Source organism: Triticum aestivum, chromosome 4B (assembly GCF_018294505.1).
Source record: "Triticum aestivum cultivar Chinese Spring chromosome 4B, IWGSC CS RefSeq v2.1, whole genome shotgun sequence".
Classification (NCBI taxonomy): domain Eukaryota; kingdom Viridiplantae; phylum Streptophyta; class Magnoliopsida; order Poales; family Poaceae; genus Triticum; species Triticum aestivum.
In genome coordinates, this window is record NC_057804.1 from 477,343,137 (window position 1) to 477,363,934 (window position 20,798).

A 20,798-nucleotide genomic window follows, 5' to 3' on the forward strand; every position below is an offset into this window, starting at 1 on the left:
GGGTGACGATGCGCGTCCCCCCGCCAGCGCCCGCTCCTCCGCCCGTTTGCTCTGGTGGCAGTAGAGAAGTCGCAGATGGAGCGGCCACCTCCGAAGTCTTCTTTTTTGGTGGCATGTCGACGAAGATGTTGATGTAGCGCGCGCAGACGCCGGATCAGATATGCACGACCTCGACGCCCCCCTACCTGGCGGGCCAGAGATGTCGTGGGGAATGGGAGCACGAGCACCTATGGGGCAGGAGGGCCCCTTCTTGTCCGGCAAGGGAGCGGAGGGCGCACGCAGAGCAGATCGAGGCGAGAGAGCGCGCGGGGGATTTTTACCCAGCTTCGGAGCTCTCCGGAGAGATAAAACTCCTATTGCTGCTTTGTGTTTGTATTCTGTTCTTGCTCGAGAGAGCGGGCGTGGCGTCGAATCAGCCGAACCCCCAAGCTGTGGAACCAAAATTCCGAACCCCTTCTACGTGCGCATGGGCCTCCTTTTTATAGGCTAAAGGGGTCACCGACAGGTGGCAGCGTAGAAACAGGGGTAGAAAGGTAAAAACGCGGGTTGCTACAACTACTACCAACAGTGTCCCCTACCTAACTCTGAGGCAGGGGGACAAGGGCATTTAATGCCCATCTGGTCGCACCAACAGTGCAAAGAAACGACCGTTGGAGGCGCCACCGATTGCCACGATGGCCTCCTTGTCAGCTTCACTTGCCACCTCGCACCGCCATGCTGCACAGCTACCCGCCACGTGCACCAGGAGCGATCTTGTGGTGACACGTCGTCGGGTGTGCTGGAGCGTGGGTGCAGAGTGGCAGCCCTGCCGCGGCAAGCGCCTTGCCGCGGCCTTTATCTTGTCGCACCAGCCAGCTCGCCGCTCGCCGAGACGCGCGGGGCGTTGCGGCAAGTTTCTTGAAGTGCCTTGAGTGGCCTTCCCGGCAAGCTCCTCTTGCCGGGGTCTTGTCTTCTTCCTGGCCAGCTTCTCTTGCCGGGGCCTTGGTTGGCCTTCCCGGCAAGCTCCTCTTGCCGGGGCCTTAGTTGGCCTTCCCCGCAAGCTCCTCTTGCCGGGGCCTTGGCTTGAGTACTTTGTCCTTGAATGGCATCAAAGTAGCCGTGGAGGATCTTGGCGGACGCCCGGCAAGACCTGCCGCTGGTCGCTGCGACTGCCCGTGCACAAGTTCGGGATACTAAGGTACCCCTACTTTAGTACACCGACACCCTTTTTATCCATGTCATGTAGCTCTTTATTATTATTGCATCGGAATCATGATGAGATGGTGAACCACGTGGGTTGGTTGCCTCGGTTACTTCCTCGTTGATACTTGCATTGTGCATGGCCCTACCTTCCTATGAGGGTTATGCCGGTGGGAGTAGATAGGATGCTAAAGTAGATGCTACGCAAAAGGGATGGGTATATGCATGGTGAAGGAGACAAAGTGATTTCAAAAGTCTTTTCGAAAACCCCGTCGGGTGCCACTTATGCCCGAGGTAGATGATGAGATGGGTAACCACTTGATGACGAAGTGGTGTACCGAGGCAAGTGTGTGTGTTGTTTTCAAAAACGGATTGGTCGAAGTTGCGACCGTTATCCCAACCTTACATGCGCAACCACTCTACCCTTATATGGGAAAGGGCATTATTGAGTACCTACACCGATACTAGCTTGGAGCCCACATTACTAGTGACGGGAGAGTCGTTGGTGCGCTCTCTCGGGACGGGGTCGTGCCAGGTAGGGCGGCCATGACTGTTTTCACAGGACACCAGACACACCGTTGGTACCCCGTGCCAGTGGTATGTGATAAGTATGGGAGCGAGGTTCCAAGAAAGTGTTATGTGAAAGTTGGGCACGGGGGTTACTGCCAATCGAGTGGACTCCATGTTAGTGTCGTCTAGGGAAAGGTAGTAATCGGGTCCTTACCCCGTGTACTTAAGGTATCGCGGGTCGTGGACGACACGGAAGTTCCCCGGATCTTGTGGGTAAAGTGTGCAACCTCTGCAGAGTGTAAAACTATTCGATTAGCCGTGTCCACAGTCAAGGACAGTTGGGTAACCGCTCTTGGGCTACGTCCACTTGTTTACAAACCAAGAGTGTGTGTTGATAAAATGACTTGGGTCAAGTCAAGGGACTTGACATGATTGAGATGGGTTGGTGCCCACTCTATTTATGTTAGCTGGGTTGGTGCCCACTCTATTTATGTTGATATCAGTAACCTGTCCTCATGGTTACATGAATTCTCTTGATGCATGCCTTACAAAGTTGTTGAACATGCCACTGCACTCAAAACTAGCTTTCTGCAAAATTTACCTATATCAAGCATTGTTGTACCTTGAACCAAAACATGGGTTGCTTGCGAGTACATTCAAACCTACTCACTGGCTTGTCCCTGGCTATTTACTTGGCCAGGCTTGAAAGAACAGGATATGATGAAGAATACTTCAGCGACGAGCATGCGAGCTAGGCACTTCCCAGTCAGAATGCCTGTAGGGTTAAGGCAGATGGCATGGGTCCAAGTTATCGATGAAGATTTCTGGTGCGATGATATACTCAAGACTTGACCTTAATGGTCCTACTTGTGTAAAACGGTATGTATGGATGTAAGACTCTTGTTATTCAGCTTCTGTGTGTTCAGTGAGCATTGATCTCTGGGATCACTGTACACGTGCATTCGGTGATCACGACTTATGAGTCGGGGTCCCCACAGAGCTGGTATCAGAGCCATCCTGACTGTAGGAAGCCTTAGTTAGCATGGTCGTTAGTTAGGGTAAAACTGTTTCCAAAACTACTACTAGTTTTCAAAACTATCCGTACTTCTCTTCCCTTCTCAGTTTTTCGAAGGCCCTGAAGTGGCTCGCCCCCTCTCGGAAGGGGGCTGGCTCCCCCATAATCGCCGGACGAGCCCCGCAGTGGACCTGGCCCGGCGCAGATCCACCCCCTAAAGAGGAGCCGAAGATCGACTTCAACCACTTGCTGTCCATGATCAGTGTAGGAGACCGGGGAAAGCTGGTTGTACCCCGGGAAAGCTCGCGAAGGAAGATCGGCAAGCGTACAGGCTCAAGGCACACCACGGGTCGGCCCACCTCTCCAGCCGAACTCGCGTCGGGGATGGCGCATAGGCTCAGGACGCTCAAGGCCAGCGATGAAGATGAATCCTGAGGAGGTGGCTTCTTGGCCAGCTCCGCGGGCTAGGCAGGAGGGATCTTGAACAGCCACAGTCAGCAAAGGGAACAACGAATGAGGAATTACCAGAAGGAGGGACTTACTCGTCCATGGCGAAGTACTTCATGTGCTTCAGCGGGCGGCAGGGATGATCACTGCCACCCGAAGCCTCCTTCCTCTTGCGGAGGGCATCGTAGTCTATGCAGAACCAGCCCAAGCTCTCGACGTGAGGGCTGACGCGTGGCATGGACAGCGAAGCACCGAGGCGGCCTGCCTCAGGGGCGCCAGGCTGGAAGGAGCGATCAGGTGCCACCCCTTGGCAGCCTGACGAGGCCTCGGGAGTTTCGGTCTCGGGAGCCGCAGGTTGCGTCCCCTCATCATCTATCACCTTGGAGCAGGATTCGCAAGCTCTGGAGGATGATGCATCGGGAGCCCCACTTGACATCGGCGTGTCGACACCAGACCCCCTAGCTCCCGGCGATGCTTGCCTCCCTGCACCACCTCTTGAGGCAGGATCGACGTGGGCAACGGGGGGAGGAACCACGACAACCGGATTCTCGTGGGGCCCCACGAGGTCAGCTGGGAACAGCCCCCATTCGTCAAAGCGGGGCATCTGCCTCACGAACTTGGCCCTGCCAGAGCAAAGATACAAGACGGCGCCGACTCTCAGCACCTTCCTCAGCATTTCAGGCGCAAGATCCCCCTCCTAGAACCTCATGCGGTCTTGATGCCCAGAAAAAGTCCACATCAGACGGGAGTGGCGCTGGAGAGGAGCGATGCGGCACTGGAGGAACTCCTTCACCACCTAGGGCGCCGTCACACCAAGCGTCCTCAACTTCTCAAAGCGGCACCAGATAAAAGCGAGCTGGCGGCTGGTGAGCTTCTCGTGGCCCCAGCCTAGATTGGGGACAGCCGGCAATGTCGGGTGTGCGAGCAGGGGGCTGGGCACCCCGACATCCACGTACAGCCACCGTTCTCGGAACCTGCTCATGGGAGGTGGGAGGCTGAAGTCTATCCCCGAGGCAGCCATCTCTGGCATGGCCTGGAAGCTCACGCACCTCGAGCATTGAGACGGGTCGGTCAGGCACAGGGAGAAGAAGTGGCGCAGAAGAGCAACGGAAGGGGAAATGCCCACCATGGCCTCGCAGACGAAGGCGAAGACAGCAAGAAGAGTAATAGATTGGGGACCGAGATGCATCATATGGATCTGGTAATGGGAAAGCACTACATTGAAGAAGGCAGAGAAAGGAGGGACCAGGCCCACCCACAGGGCGTCGGCGAAGAATCGAACCTCCGTGACGATCCTGTCAAAGGAGGCATGGGACGCGGGCTAAGCCGTCGTCCTTCAGCACTCACTAAAGCTGGAAGCAAGGGCGGAGTAGACCTTGTTCAAGGCTTCCAGATTAAGTATCAGCGACTGGTCGACGGCGGGTGCAGCTATCGGGGTCGAGTTGGCCGAAGGCGCAGGCTTCTTCCCCTTCTTTTTTGTTGGTGCCATGGCAACGAAAGGAGAGCTTAGCTCAAGTCAGATTGGAGGCAGGAACTGAGGCTCAAGGAAGGAAGAGGAATAGGAAGCTCGCGGGCAGCAAGAGGGGAATAACCATGTACAGTCTCGTGGCCGCTTATCCAGGCGCATAATGGGGGAGCATGGGGAAGCGGAGACGCCCACGTCCAATCAACAGCCACGCGGTGACCAAGGCCGCGGGATGTTAGGGCCCGCGGTGCTCCGCACTTGCCCTTTTTCTTCGCTGCTAAGCCAAGTCCAAGCACGCCTTGGGCCTGGGGGCTACTGTCAGTGTTCTGGGAATGGGGGTCCCCAGACTTGCCTGCCCGTGGCCTGCGGCGTGGCTCAAGTGGTGGCCCGGTACGACCCCTCTTCATCAGCTCAAACTCAACACCTCGCGAGGGGCCAAGCCTCGCGGGGCGGACGATGCAGGGCTTCCTCAGGAACGGCCTCACTAGGCCGGCTTGCGAGGAGGCGGAGAGATCAAGGCAAGGGTACCTCGTGAGGTGCTCATGACGCAAGCCATGATGATCAAGACCAAGCGGGCGCCAGGAGGGCGCCGGCCTGCATAGTGTCCTTGTTTCCTCTTTGGTGCAAAGGGGGCAAGCACAGGAGTGGAGTACTGAGGCATCAAGCAAAGGTTACCATTCTGGCGCAACGAGACCAAGACCAGCAGAGCGGTAGGACGGAGGTCACCGTGGAGCCCAATACGGCGTCACCGCCAGTGCCTTTGGCAGCCGAAGACCAACTTTAGTCAGGATAACTTGTACTAGATGTTTCCCTTCAAAATGGCCATTGTTGGCGCCCTTCTCGCTTAATATTTGGGAAGAGGACCAGGGCCTCTATATATAGAGATAGCCACCACAGTAGAGGGCATCGAGTTCTCATCACATCCAGAGGCGATCGAACTCAGCCAAGTAGTTCACCGCACCAGCTCAAGAACACCTCTCGCGAGGCCGTTCTTCCTTTGTACTGTTCAAAACCAGCCCCTGAGGCAATCCACCACACCGCACACTGGATTAGGGTATTACACCACAACGGTGGCCCGAACCAGTATAAACCTTGTGTCCCTTGTGTTGTTCATCGTGTAGCTTAGATTCTCAGCGAGGCGTTGGGACGTGGATCGGTAGGGGGAAGATCTTCGCGTGCACCCCAGAGTTCGAACCTCAAGGGTTTGTCTGTAACCCGATATCTGACATACACATCTCTATGGCTTCGTTATTATTAATGATTACTCAAGATACACTTCGGTGCACATAATTCTCTATAAGACTGAAGTGCAGGATGTCTTCAGATGCTTCGCAAACCGGGCCATGACAAATTATGGCATCAAGATCAAGCACATCCGATGTGACAATGGCATTGAGTTCAAGAACGCTGGCCTCGACATTTATCTTGATACCTTGGGCATCACGTGAGTTCTCTGCTCCTTACACTCCTTAGAAGAATGACATCATGGAGCGCAAGAACAGAATGCTTATTGAGATGGCACGAAGGATGCTCGATGAGTACAAGACTCCAAGAAAATTCTGGCCTGAAGCTATTGATACTGCATGCCACATCATCAACAGAGCATATCTTCACATGTTCTTCAAGAAGACATCTTATGAACTTCTGACTGGAAAGAAGCCAAATGTCAGTTACTTCAAAGTCTTTGGTGCTAGGTGCTGGACCAAAGATCCATATCACACGTCTAAATTCACACCGAAAGCACATGCAGGTTTTATGTTTGGTTATGGAAAGGACTCGCACACCTACAGAGTCTTCAACCTCTTTCACTATAAAGTGGTTGAAACTGTAGATGTGCGGTTTGATGAGACTAACGGCTCGCAATGAGAGCACCTGCCAAATGTGCTAGATGAATCTACACCAGGTGAAGCTATCAAGTTAATGGGTACTGGAGAAATCATACCCACAAAGGAACAGGCTGAGGATGAGATTATCATTTCTGCACCTAATCAACCTGAAGACAATGCTCAGTCCGAAGCCAATGCTGAAGACGAAGTCAACAGTTAATCAGATCAAAATCTTCATCCTGCTCATCCTCGGGTTGCAAATGAAGTTTAGATTAATAAGATCATTGATAGCATCAACACCCCTGGCCCTCTCACTCGATCAAAAGCTACACAACTAGCAAACTTCTGTGGTCACTATGATTTTTTTCTCTATATCTGAACCCAAGAAAGTAGAAGAAGCCTTCATGGAACCTGAATGGATTCAAGCTCTGCAAGAAGAACTTCAACAGTTTGAGCTAAATAATGTCTGGGAGCTTGTCAAACGTCCTGATCCTCGCAAGCACAATGTCATTGGCACGAAATGGATCTATCGCAACAAGCAAGATGAACCTGGAAAAGTTGTCAGAAACAAAGCTCGCCTCATTGCTCAAGGTTACACACAAGTGGAAGGAATATAATTTGATGAAACCTTTGCTCCTGTGGCTCGGCTTGAAGCCATTCGCATACTGCTGGCTTATGCCAACCATCACAACATTCTTCTGTACCAAATGGATGTGAAGAGTGCCTTTCTCAACGGCAAAATCAAAGAAGTGTATGTTGCTCAACCGCCTGGTTTTGAAGATTCTAAGCATCCTGATATGGTGTTCAAACTCAACAAGGCACTGTATGGCCTCAAACAAGCACCTCGCGCTTGGTATGACACACTTAAGGAATTCCTGAAAAGTAAAGGCTTCAAACCTGGTTCACTAGATCCCACTCTCTTCACGAAGACATATGATGGTGAACTATTTGTGAGTCAAATATACGTGGATGACATTATCTTCGGATGCACTGATAAGAGATACAATGATGAATTTGGATACATGATGAACGAGCAATATCAGATGTCCATGATGGGGGAACTGAAATTCTTCCTTGGTCTTCAAATCTATCAACATCGCAATGGCATATTCATATCGCCAGAAAAATACCTCAACGATTGCCTGAAAAAGTTTGGAATGCAAGACTGCAAAGGGTCCACGACGCCAATGCCAACCAAAAGTCATCTCGTCCCTAACGACAATGGTAAAGAGTTCGATCAAATGGTATACTACTCCATGATTGGTTCTTTGCTCTATTTATGTGCATCTAGGCCTGATATTACGCTTAGCTTTGCATGTGTGCCCGATTCAAAGCGGCGCCAAAGGAGTCGCATCACCTTGCGGTGAAGTGAATACTTAGATATTTGTCTCACACCCCAGCACTAGGATTATGGTATCCAAAGGGCTCAACATTTGATCTGGTCGGATATTCTGATGCTGATTATGCGGATGACAAGGTAGATCGCAAGTCCACTTCAGGAACATGTCACTTTCTTGGACGATCTCTTGTCTGTTGGTCTTCAAAGAAGCAGAACTGTGTATCACTCCACTACTAAATTTGAATACATTGCTGCTGGATCGTGATGTCCTTAGCTTCTCTGGATGAAGAAAACTCTCAAGGACTATGGAATCAACACGAAGAATGTGCCACTCTTCTACAACAATGAAAGCACCATCAAGCTTTCCAAGAATCTTGTTCAGCGCTTCAATACAAAGCACATCGAGATTCGTCATCACTTTCTCAGAGATCATGTCAACAAGGAAGACATTGATATCATTCACGTCAACACTAAAGAGCAACTGGCTGATATCTTCACTAAGCCCTTGCATGAGAAGAGGTTTTGCAAGCTGCGCTATGAACTAAATATCTTAGAATCCTCAAATCTTCAGTGAATGGACACACATCCTAACACTTATGCATGTTGATGAATTAGATGTGCAACACACAGAGTAACATATTTCTTTAATCAATGAATACTTACCCTGTGAGTGTGAATACATTAATGTGGAATTTGACTTCGGAGCGCCACGATAATTGTGCACCGTGTCTGGGTCTAATACTTATTATAAGGTGGGTAACGCCACCACCACATTCTTTTTGAAGATTTTCATTTGGCGTCATGAGTGCATTATCTTCGCTTTTGGATTGTCTTCAACATTGGTTTATCTTCAAAATCTATATCTTCACAATGTTGATTTGTCTTCACAATATATATATACAGCCAGTCTATTCGGCTAATATTAGGAGAATAACTATTCTGATAACACTTCCACGCTGCACGTTCAACGCAAGTGCACGTCATTCTTTGAACCAAGTGTGCTGCAGTACTCACACGAGTGAACTTCTCGTTGGAAAAAACTGCACGCGTTGTTTTTTGGTACCTTTTTTGCTCTAGTTTTTTAACCGTTTATCGGAATGAGACGTGTAACATACCGTTGGAATGCTATGGATTAGGCACAACTTCGACATGTTGAACACTTTTTGAGATTCCGCACGGTTTAAGAGTAGTTTTGAAAATGGTGCGGCCCATGACGATTGGCAGCGAGCATTTTTTCGTGATTTCTTCTAAACCCCTCGTCGGAACGAAGCAAATGATACACCGTTGGAAAGATATCATTGAGGCGCATCTTTTTCATATTTATCGTTTTCTCTAATTCGTTACGGTTTAAGAGCAGTTTCAAATTTACTAAATCGCGGAATTATGTTTTTCAAAAAAATTCAAATTTCTGGTACTGTTTTCGCTCTAGTTTTTTTAACCGTTTGTCGAAACGAGGCGTGTAATACACCGTTGAAAAGCTATGGACGAGGCGCAACTTCTATACGTTGAAATGTTTTTGAGAATCGTTACGGTTTTAAGTTAATTTTGAAAATCATGTGGCTGACGATGAGTGGCAGCGGCTGTTTTTCATGAAATTTTTACAAAACCACTGGTCGGAATGATTCAAACAATATGCCGTTGGAAAGATATCGACGAGGCGCAACTTTTTCATGTAGAACAATCTCTCTAATTCCTTACGGTTTAAGAGGAATTTTGAATTTACCGAAATGCGGACACTGTTTTTCGCGACATCAAAATCGTCGTGTTTGTTGCATCAGACACATGAATGCACTGCTTCAGACTAAAAACCGCACTGCATCAAACAGTCAAGTGAACGTCATGATTTTTTTTGTTGAACGTAATTTTTTTTCAAAAGGTTAAGATGGTCGCACTTCACGTCGGGCGTAGGTGAACCTCAACAGTACCGAAATTGAACTGCATGGCTTTTCTTGTCGGTTTTCTAACATTCTTGTTTACACTTCATATCCGGTGTAAGTGAACCACAACAGTACCAAAAATAAACGGCAATACTTTTCGAAAGTGAACCGCATTAATTTTTGCTAGTGAACTTCGAAATGTGTTTTCAATCACCGTGAAACGAAAAAAAGTTCATGCAATGCACTACAAAGTGAACCACACCACCACTACAAAATGAAGCACATCATTTTTTCTCTCTCAAAATTATAGAACATGAAAATATAAAATTGCATGCGAACATCTGTACATGCAGTGCACTTTTCTCCTTTTTTGCATTTTCCTGCTGCAAAACAACAAGCTGAACTACAGTAACAACGAGCCACATTGAAGATTTGTTTAATTTATTTTTAAGAGAGAAACAACACTCCCTTACAAACATGTTGCAACCGAGCTGGTGACATGCCGAGCTGCATGGGGGCAGCAATCGAGCTGCATGAGATCCCAGGAGGCACACTGCACTGCATGCTGAGTGCGCCTGTGAAATTTGTGGCTAGTCACAATTTTGTGTGTAAAACTACACTGCCAGGAACTCTACTCCACCGAACTACAGATTAAACACACAGCCAAATCTGTATAAAAAAGCAAAAAATGCTTATGAGCTGCGCCAAGAGGACAATGCACTGCATTAGAAACACAAAAAATACAAACACTCGGGTCCCTGTTGACCTCCGCACAAACGCCAGCGCACTTTGGTAGGAAAAAAGGATTGCACGTCGCGGCTGGAGCTGCACACACCGGGGAGCTGCACTGAATCACGATTGCGGCTGAATTACGTCGAGAACAGAGAGGAGGCACTGAGGCGACGACCGAACCAGGGAGCGCCAGAGAAGGGTGGCGCGGGGAGCTGGGGAGGCGCGAAGAGGGGCGGCGCGGGTAGTTGGGCTGGTGTCGCGCTCAGCCGAGGCCGCACAGACCGGCGGCAGAGGGAGGTCAGAGATAGAAGTAAGGGACAGAAGGGAGGGGACTGAAGTGCCGCGCCGGGTGGACTGCAGCGCACCGGTCGCTACCCAGCCACCACCGGAATCGGCGAAGTTGACGGGGGCTGGAGCAGGTAGGGCTCCATGGGCGTGGCTCGTCAGATCTAGCGGGCCGTGAGTGGCAGGGCGGCGATGGAGGATGGTGGTCGGGGCGATATGGGAGAAGGTGGGAGGGATGGGGTCGAAGCTAGTGGGGCAGTGGCGGGGGATGTTGGTAGAGGGGTGGTAGCCGGAGGGCTCCGGCAGGGCCAGAGCGCCGGCATGGCACTGGAGGAAGTAGGGGGCGACGCCACGGGAAGGTGCCGCAGGGGAGGAGGCGGGGCGTGGTGGTAGGTGGTGGGTGGGGCTCCGGCGGCGCGTAGCTGGGGCGGGTCTCCGGCGGCGCTTGGTAGGGTGGGGATCTGGCGGCGTGGGTTGGAAGGAGGCGGCGCGCCGGAGTTGCGGGAGGATTTGGGGACGAAGAAGGTGGGGAAGGATGGGTGGGTGGGCACGAGGGATGAAGGGAGATGGAGTGGGTTCAGCTGAGGTTTTTTTATCTCCGTGTCCATCCGGGTCGTTAGCTGCGGGGTCAGGGTGTAGCAGAATAAGGTTAGTGTTAGCAGAATAAGGGTGTTAAGAGGTGTTATCATAATAGACCCACCCTATATATGTATGTGTGTGTGTGTGTGTGTTTGTGTGTGTGTGTGTGTATTTTGTCCCCTACAGCATTCACTTATAGCTATGTCTTCATATTGCTATTTTTCTGACCTAAGTGAATGTGATCGGACCCTAATCCCTTCTGTGCTACTCCCTCAAATTCTTTCTGTCTAAGTTATGTGCATTCTGCTGACACTTGTCGAATTTCTTCTCTGCATCCTTATCAGTAGAAGATACAGAGACACATATTTAACACTGCTTTTAATGTTCTATCCCTTACCTGAAAACCAGAGAAGCCAAAACGAACACCCGACAATCCAGGCGTGCATGGGAACATAGATCAACTCCTGATAAGTTGCATGCACGCCACGTGTTCCTCGGATATGAACCACTAGGGGCACCTGCGTAGTTGCGCTGCGCCGCCCTCCTCCTTTTTATGAATACACACCCCTCGCGGTCAATATTCTTTCTTCCACTTCACACCTCACTCAAACCCTAGCGCCTCCGCTAGCTCGCGTCGACGCCGGTGACGAAGCGCTTAGCTGCCACGACTTCTTTGACACCGTCCTCACGTCGGCCGCGGACCTCTTCCTCTCCGCCGCCAAGTTAGGGCACAGGAGATTGGACTGCTCGACCTCCCGTCTACATCGTCTAGCAGTTCATCTGTGGAATTAAAACTTACTTTTTACCGTCTTTTCGATCTGTCAAATCCATCCACTTCAACAAAAAGTGGTTTATACACTTCCAAATCTGGATCTGTCTCTTTCTATATATCATATATTGCAAAGTATGTTCACTTATTCGTCAAAAATAGTTAAATTCCTCACTTGTACCTATTCGTGGATTCATACAAATCTGAAACCAACTTCCTTCAATAAGTGAATGTCTTTGCACTCTGAGATCAATGTCTTCTAAACCCAGTTATCTTCAAAATCTTCTGAGAATGCATATGACCTCTTCCCCTTCCCTCGCATCTCTAATGCTGTCACAGGTACATGTCCGTGGGAGAATCCCTATTCTCATAGTCTGCATTCATTTGCAGAATTATTATAGCGTCACATCGAATCTCCTGAAGCTAGTTCTTGTCTGACTAGCAGGCGGAAGCCTTTCACTGTATTGAAGCCAACCAGTCTAAATATTATGGCTTCAAAAAATCTGCACGAAAAGGAGGCAGGCAACGCCATGGCAACACTACACTTCCTTTACCTGAAGATCTTTATGAATTCTACAAGTCTGACCCAGAGGAGAGCTACACCCAGCGCAAGAACCGGATCCAGTGGATTCAAAGATATTAGGCAGAGCAGTGGTTCAAGTACATGTTTGTAACACCTGAATATGCTGAGAAGAATGCCATCAAGCGCACGTGGGGTGATTGTCTGTACCGCAACTTGGTACCGAAGAGTAAGGCTGGAGCTATTGAACAGGGGTTCTATCCCTGTATGGTCAGAGGACCACAACCTGAGAATGCCGACCCATCATCTCTCCTATGGAATCGTGAAGACAATCTTTTCAGGCACAACTTTCAGTTTCCAAATGATTCAGCGGTTAAGAACCAGAAGGAGTTTGGCCTCAACTTCAACCTTGGCCCCTCTGCTCCAAGGTCAGATGGAACTCATGAAGACAATGAAAACATGATTGGCCCCTTCGCCAACTTCGACGAGCTTCTATCTCATATTGCTACCCAGAGAGCTGTTGTGGAACAATCTGCTGAAGAAGCAGATTCTGAGGATGCTCCATCACCACCAAAGCAAAAGAAGAAGAAGAAGAAGAAGAAGAAGAAGAAGAAGAAGAAGAAGAAGAAGAAGAAGAAGAAGAAGAAGAAGAAGAAGAAGAAGAAGAAGAAGAAGAAGAAGAAGAAGAAGAAGAAGAAGAAGAAGAAGAAGAAGAAGAAGAAGAAGAAGAAGAAGAAGAAGAAGGCAAAAGCTTCAAAGTCATTTGCCCCTGCTGCTCCAAAGGCTTCAACCAAGAAGTCACTGAAAACTTCACCTCTTGAATCCAGTGTGCAGTTAAGACTTATCTCGTGTGTCCAAGAGGACCAAGAAGCCATTGCCCACGAAGGCTACTGGGCAACCCCTCACTCCTGTTGTCGTTCTGCGCAACAAGGAAGACACCATTGATCTGTCAAGTGATGAAGATCTTGGTGATGAAGCTCTAGAGATGCTGATCAAGAGCAAGCAAGAGGCGGAGATCTTAAGTGATATTCCCCTCTTTGATGTTGACATCTTGAAGAATTTCATTGATGAGTGGTTCGACGACCAGGACATCAGCATTGATAGTCTGCAGCTGCCAGTTGGCATCAACGTCACATTAAACTCTGCTATTGCTAATGAGCTGGCCCTGGCACAGAAAATTGTCACGCTCAAAAAAAAGATTGATTACGAGAAGGCTCATTTCAAGAAGAACATGCAGAAGCTCAGTGTGACATATGCGCAAATCTTCACGAAGATGTTCATGACCTCAAAACTGAATTTCGCAATAAGCATGAAGAAGCTAAAGGCTCTCGAGAACGCATGATGTCTTATGCTCAGAAATGTGTGCAAGAACATAATGAAGCTGAAAAGAGGAAAGCTCTTGGGCGTCCTAGCAGTGATCCCAAAATGGCTGCTAAGAAGAGTAAAAAGCCTACTGAAGCTAATCCCGATGCTACAAGGCAGGGAAAACCCATAATTCTCTTCCCTGCCAGCATGACTGGCTCGAAGCCAAAGGTCCCCTCAGCTGCTTTTGAGCTCAAGAAGACCAGGCAGGCTGAAGCAGAAGCCAGGAAGAGGAAGAACAAGGATACATCTGATGATGCCCCTTCCAAGAAAAAGTTGAAGACAAAGGGCTCTATGTCTTCAAGGAAAGAGCGTGTTGTTGCCCAAGAGCCCCTTGTTGTTGAAACCATTTCTGTTGCACACACTACCTCTGCTAATCGCAAGCGCTGCCTCGTTGTTCATGAGCCTGCTTCCACAGAGGCACCAGAATCTGAAGAAGTTCCAACTGTTGACCCCAATGCAGCTGAAGACATTGGTCATCAAGACAATGTACATGATGATGAAGTCCTTCCTCAGCTCAAGCCCAAGTTGGTATCATTGCCAGCTCCTATGAGCAGTGACTATATTAGCATTGGTCGTCCATTGACGCCAACTACTCAAGATGACTGATGGGCTGAGCGCCAACAAGAAGACACCCCATTTCAAGATGAGACACCTCGTACTCCACCAGCTCAAGTCACCTATCTGGTACTTGATGATGACAATTACATGGAGACCACTCCATCTCCAAAGGCATCACCAGCATTTCGCAGGCTTCCCAAAGGTCTCAAGCCATCTGTCTCCATGCCAACCATTCCAGAAGAAGGTTCACAACAATCCAGCTCAATGGCATGTCAAGGGTTCCCTGAAGAGAATCCTTCTACAACTGTTCAAGCGTTTGAGGCTAATGCTGCTGAAGACATTCTGGCTGCATCAGCCAAAGAATAAAGAAGAGAAGAAGAAAGAGAAGCCACGCCCCCTGTTGTTGATCAAGTCATTCTTAAAGAGAATGTGATCGTGCCTGACCCTCCGGTCGTTGACCAGATGGAGGTTGAAACCAATGAGGCTGCCACCAACACTGCTACTGAAGCCAATGACCCTGTCATGGCTGAAGACAGTGTGGAGCCTGAAGCCAATGAGAATGCTAAAGCTACTATGACGCCGGTTGAGGGAGTCCTGGACTAGGGGGTGTCCGGATAGCCGGACTATCATCATCGTCCCGTGTCCGGATGGGACTTTCCTTGGCGTGGAAGGCAAGCTTGGCAATACGGATATGTAGATCTCCTACCATTGTAACCGACTCTGTGTAACTCTAGCCCTCTCCGGTGTCTATATAAACCGGAGGGTTTTAGTCCATAGGACGAACAACCATTACAACAATCATACCATAGGCTAGCTTCTAGGGTTTAGCCTCCTTGATCTCGTGGTAGATCTACTCTTGTACTACCCATATCATCAATATTAATCAAGCAGGAGTAGGGTTTTACCTCCATCGAGAGGGCCCGAACCTGGGTAAAAACATCGTGTCCCTTGTCTCCTGTTACCATCCGCCTAGACACACAGTTCGGGACCCCCTACCCGAGATCTGCCGGTTTTGACACCGACATTGGTGCTTTCATTGAGAGTTCCTCTATGTCGTCACCGATAGGCTTGATGGCTCCTTCAATCATCAACAACCACACAGTCCAGGGTGAGACTTTCCTCCCCGGACAGATCTTCGTGTTCGGCGGCTTTGCACTGCGGGCCAATTCGCTTGGCCATCTGGAGCAGATCAAAAGCTACGCCCCTGGCCGTCAGGTCAGATTTGGAAGCCTAAACTTCATGACCGACATCCGCGGAGACTTGATCTTCGATGGATTCGAGCCACAGCCGGGCGCGCCGCACTGTCATGATGGGCATGATTTAGCTCTGCCGCCGGACAGTGCCCTGGAGGCCGCACATGAGTCCGCTTCGACCCCTAGTTCGGAGCCGACCGTGCAGATCGAGCACAGGTGGCTGGACACCTCCTCGGGGGCTGCAATCTCTACAGAGATGGAGCCGAACACTGACCTTGTCCCTCGTAAAGCTCGTGACTCCAAGGTGCCGGACTCCTCGCCGGACTCCGAACCTCCTGCGCCCCTACCAATCGAATCCGATTGGGCGCCGATTATGGAGTTCACCGCCGCGGACATCTTTCAGCACTCACCCTTTGGCGACATCCTAAATTCGCTAAAGCATCTCTCGTTATTAGGAGAGCCCTGGCCGGACTGTGGTCAGGACGGTTGCGATGCGGATGACAAAGAAATTCAAAACCCACCCACCACCCACTTTGTAGCCACTGTCGACGATTTAACCGACATGCTAGACTATGACTCTGAAGACATCGACAGTATGGACGATGACGCCGGAGACGACCAAGAACCAGCGCCTGCCAAGCACTGGAAGGCCACCTCAACTCATGATGTATATATGGTGGACACCCCAAAAGGGAGCGATAACGAGGAACAACGGGATGCGGCGAAGGATAATTCCGCCGAAAAACAACCAAAACGGCGACGCAAGCGCCGCCCCAAGTCCCGCCTCGATAACAAAAGCACTCATAATGACCCAGCCATAGAGCAGGGCAAACTAGTGGGCGACGAACATGCAACCAAGCAACCATCCGAACAGGATGAATCGGATAATCAACCCATCCCCGGCGAAAACAACAGTTCAGACGATCTTACGCCGGACACACCACCGGAGCATAAGAACCTACACAAAAGGCTTGTCGCCACTGCAAGAAGTTTAAAGAAGCAGAAACAGAAGCTCAAAACAGCGGAAGACATACTCAAAATGAGTTGGAGCAAAGTACTCAAGACCGCAGACGAATATGGCAACAGCCACCAAACAAAGAGCTACCCGAAGCGCAAGCTGCTGCCCGAATTCGACGAGGAGGCCGTAGAGACCCCACAGTCAAAAAGCAAAGAGGCCGCCTGGCCGAATAGACGACCAGATGACAGGCCAAGAGCGACAAGCGGTGCCGCACAAAATATGGCACATGATCCTCGCAAAACAGATGGCCCGGTCAGGTCCATTTATGGGCCAAAGAAGAGGGCCCCAGGAAGCAACACAACACGCCGAGCATTCAAAGACAACGGCACACCTAAATACAGGGGTGCCGCACACCCACTATGTTTCACCGACGAGGTAGTGGATCATGAATTTCAAGTGGGGTTCAAGCCCGTAAACATATAGGCATACGACGGAACAACAGACCCAGGAGTCTGGATTGAGGATTACATCCTGCACATACATATGGCTAGAGGAGACGATCTCCACGCCATAAAATATCTGCCCCTCATGCTCAAAGGGCCAGCTCGGCATTGGCTCAAAAGCCTCCCAGAAAATACCATTGGAAGTTGGGAAGAGCTCGAGGATGCGTTTAGAGCAAATTTTCAGGGGACTTATGTCCGCCCTCCGGATGTAGTCGATTTAAGTCACATAACCCCACAGCCCGGAGAGTCGGCGCGCAAATTCTGGAACAGGTTCCTCACCAAAAAGAACCAAATAGTCAACTGTCCGGACACCGAAGCCTTAGCAGCTTTTAAACATAACGTCCGAGACGAATGGCTCGCCAGACACCTTGGCCAGGAAAAGCCAAGAACAATGGCCGCGCTAACAAGCCTCATGACCCACTTTTGCGCGGGGGAGGATAGCTGGCTAGCAAGATGCAGCACCAGTGACCCGAGTACATCCGGGATCAGAGATGGAAACGGAAAATCACGGCGCAGAAAGGACCAGCGCCGAAATAAAGAAAAGAGCCCAAAGAGCACGGCGGTCAACGCCGGATTCAAAAGCTCACGGCCGAACAACAAAACACTGCCTCTTAAGGACAACAGCGACGAGCTATCCAACCTAAACAAAATCTTGGATCGGATATGTCAAATCCACAGTACCCCCGGGAAGCCTACAGACCACACCCACCGAGATTGTTGGGTCTTCAAACTGTTCGGCCGACTCAACGCCGAACACAAGGGGCTCGATGCGCCAAGCGAGGATGACAACGAACCCCACCAGCAAAGCGCCGGAAAACAAAAGAATTTCCCACAAGAAGTCAAAACAGTAAACTCACTTCATGTGACAATACGGAACAATAGTGCAGCACCCGCTAAAGTACGTGTCGCACGGTCCACCCCAGCGGAACCCCGAGATTGGATGTTAAAACCAATTACTTTCGACCACCAGGACTATTCCAGAAGCATTCGAAACGCAGGATGGACTGCTCTAATATTGGATCCTATAATCGACGGACTACAATTTACACAAGTCCTAATGGATGGCGGCAGCGATTTAAACCTGCTATATCCGGACACAATCCGCAAGTTGGGGATAGACCCTACTAAAATTCGCCATAGCCGCACTTCCTTCAAAGGAGTGACGCCAGGCCCTTACGCCAAGTGCACGGGCTCCTTACTACTAGAAGTTGTGTTCGGATCACCCGACAACTTCTGTCGCGAAAAGCTAATCTTCCATGTCGCCCCATTCAAAAGTAGCCATCAAGCACTATTGGGACGTGCAACTTTCGCCCCTTTAACGCAATACCGCACTACGCGTCTCTTACACTTAAAATGCCCGGTCCACGCGGCATCATCTCATTAAAAGGTCGCTTAAGACCCCGGACACGGCTAGACGAGTCTGGCACAAATAAGCTAGGGGCTCCCTAGCCGCATACCCCTTCACAAGGGGCTGCGCGTACAAACAATAAAGAGCCACTAAAAGCTCAACTTTATTCATTCATTCATACTTTTCTTTCAGTAAATTATTTGCACGATTTCTTTTCAAGCTAAGTTCCTCTCTTTTTACAGATGAACAATGTGTACACCCGTCCAGGATACGGCACAACGGAGACACAAGCGTAGACGTGCAGCAGGGACCCGTGGCAAGGATTCTTTTTAGATTAAGACCCCACGTAAAGCTTTCTTACTGTCTCTTGTTGATTCATATCCCACGGTTTTTACCATAACCAACGAGGAGGCTGGCGTTTTGGCATCGGCCGCGTCAGAAATTCTCGCCTGTACCTGGACGCTAGGGGCTTAGGGAATTGTTCTGCCCGTCATCATAAAGACCGAATACCTTAGGGAGTGTTCGGCGTCTCGAGTTAGGCCTTATATGCATCAGCTCCGAATCATGTCTTTGGTCAAATGTTGGGTTTGCCCGGCTCCTGTGTTTTGCTGCCTTACGTTCCGTATCATCGGCTAACGCGACACCAGGAGAACTACTGCGATTGTGCCCCGGTTCGGTCGGGCGAGCACCTCAGTAGAGAAAGCCGAAAACTGACAGTCATGATACAGCGAGTGACTGGTCAACCACTCGATCGACTACCGGAATGTTTAGAATTCCTCCGCTTTGACGAAGGACCATTTCCCGGTCAGTCACCTACGCGCCCCGAATTCGGAGAGCGCGGTGCCCCTAGGGGCTATATCGTAGCCCCACCCTCGAACTCCTATGGCTAAGTGAAAGTGATAAAGCATTATAGTCCGGTTGCCTCATTTTCTACGCTACCACCTCCTTCATAGGACCAAGACGTTGGATTAAGTGTGAAAATGCGCTATTTTTGCAAACGCCCCCGCACCATGTGCGTAGGGGCTGAAGCCGAAGACTGCCATCTTTCAGGTTATACACAAGTATACATTAACGGCCGCACAAGAGATATTTCAATACTTGAACGTACAAGTATAAAAAGCGCTTATATTATGAATATCGTTTTACAAACCATAAAGATCATTTGAACATGACATTTTTTGAGCACTGCGACTCAATTACACAAGCACCACGCAGAACTTCTCCAAAATAGTGCTCGGCAGGTAACCGACTCTCGTCCGATCCCCGGGTTGCAACATCGGTGGTATCCATCTCCGTCCAATATGTCTTCACACGGGCGAGGGCCATCCGTGCACCCTCTATGCAGGCCGACCGCTTCATCGCCTTGATATGCGGCACCGCCCCAAGGAATTGCTGCAATAAGCCAAAATAACTCTTCGGCTTGGGCCTATCCGGCCAGACATGAGCCATGATATCCATCATGGCAAGTCCGGACAATCTATTCAGCTCAGCCCACTCAGCTGACCGATCGGTCAGCGGAAGTGAACGCTCCGGACTATGGAATTGAGACCAAAAAAGCTCTTCTGTCTCGTGATCCTTTTGACTTCGGAAGTGCACAACAGCATGTGCCGCACTCGCCGCTAAATCCATATAAGGATCCTCTGGACCCCACAACTGGCCAAGCTGAGCATACTTCGGATCTGTAAACTTCCTGCGCAGCAGAAAAGGCTTGCCAGCCGCAATATCTCCGGCCTGGCGTAGCTCCTCCTTTATAGCCCTCATTGCAGAACGGGCATCCTTGGCTTCGACGGTGGCCTTCTTCAGGCTTTCTTGCTCCGCTCGGCATTCTTTTTCAAGAACCTCATAGCGGTCGGTAACATCTTTCAGCTTCACGGCCATTTCGGCCATCTCCTCCCTGCTTCGGAAGCGAGCAGCCCTTTCGGCTTCTAGCTCTTCGGCCGCCTTCGAGGCAGCCGCATTACTCCTCCTGGCCTGCTCCTTGGCTCGAGCAAGCTCTGCTCGAAGGTCCTCCACAGCAGCAGCACAATCTGCATCAAGCACACATGTTGTAAGGAGTGAGCTTCGGCTCCCTTACTACGTGACCACAGAGAAACAACGTACCTTGCGACTTGTCAAGTCGCTTATTGACCAGCGTGATGTTCGCATCCGCAACATCGAGTTGCCGCCTTAGTTCAGCAACTCCATCAGTCCGGCCGGCCACCGGACTATCCGCCACCTGTGTAGGAAAGGCGAGAATCAATACCTGAGATTATGATCCTCGGCACGCTGTCGCTTTCGACAACATACCGAGTCTCAGGGGCTACTATCTATACAGGGCGCGCTTTATGTGC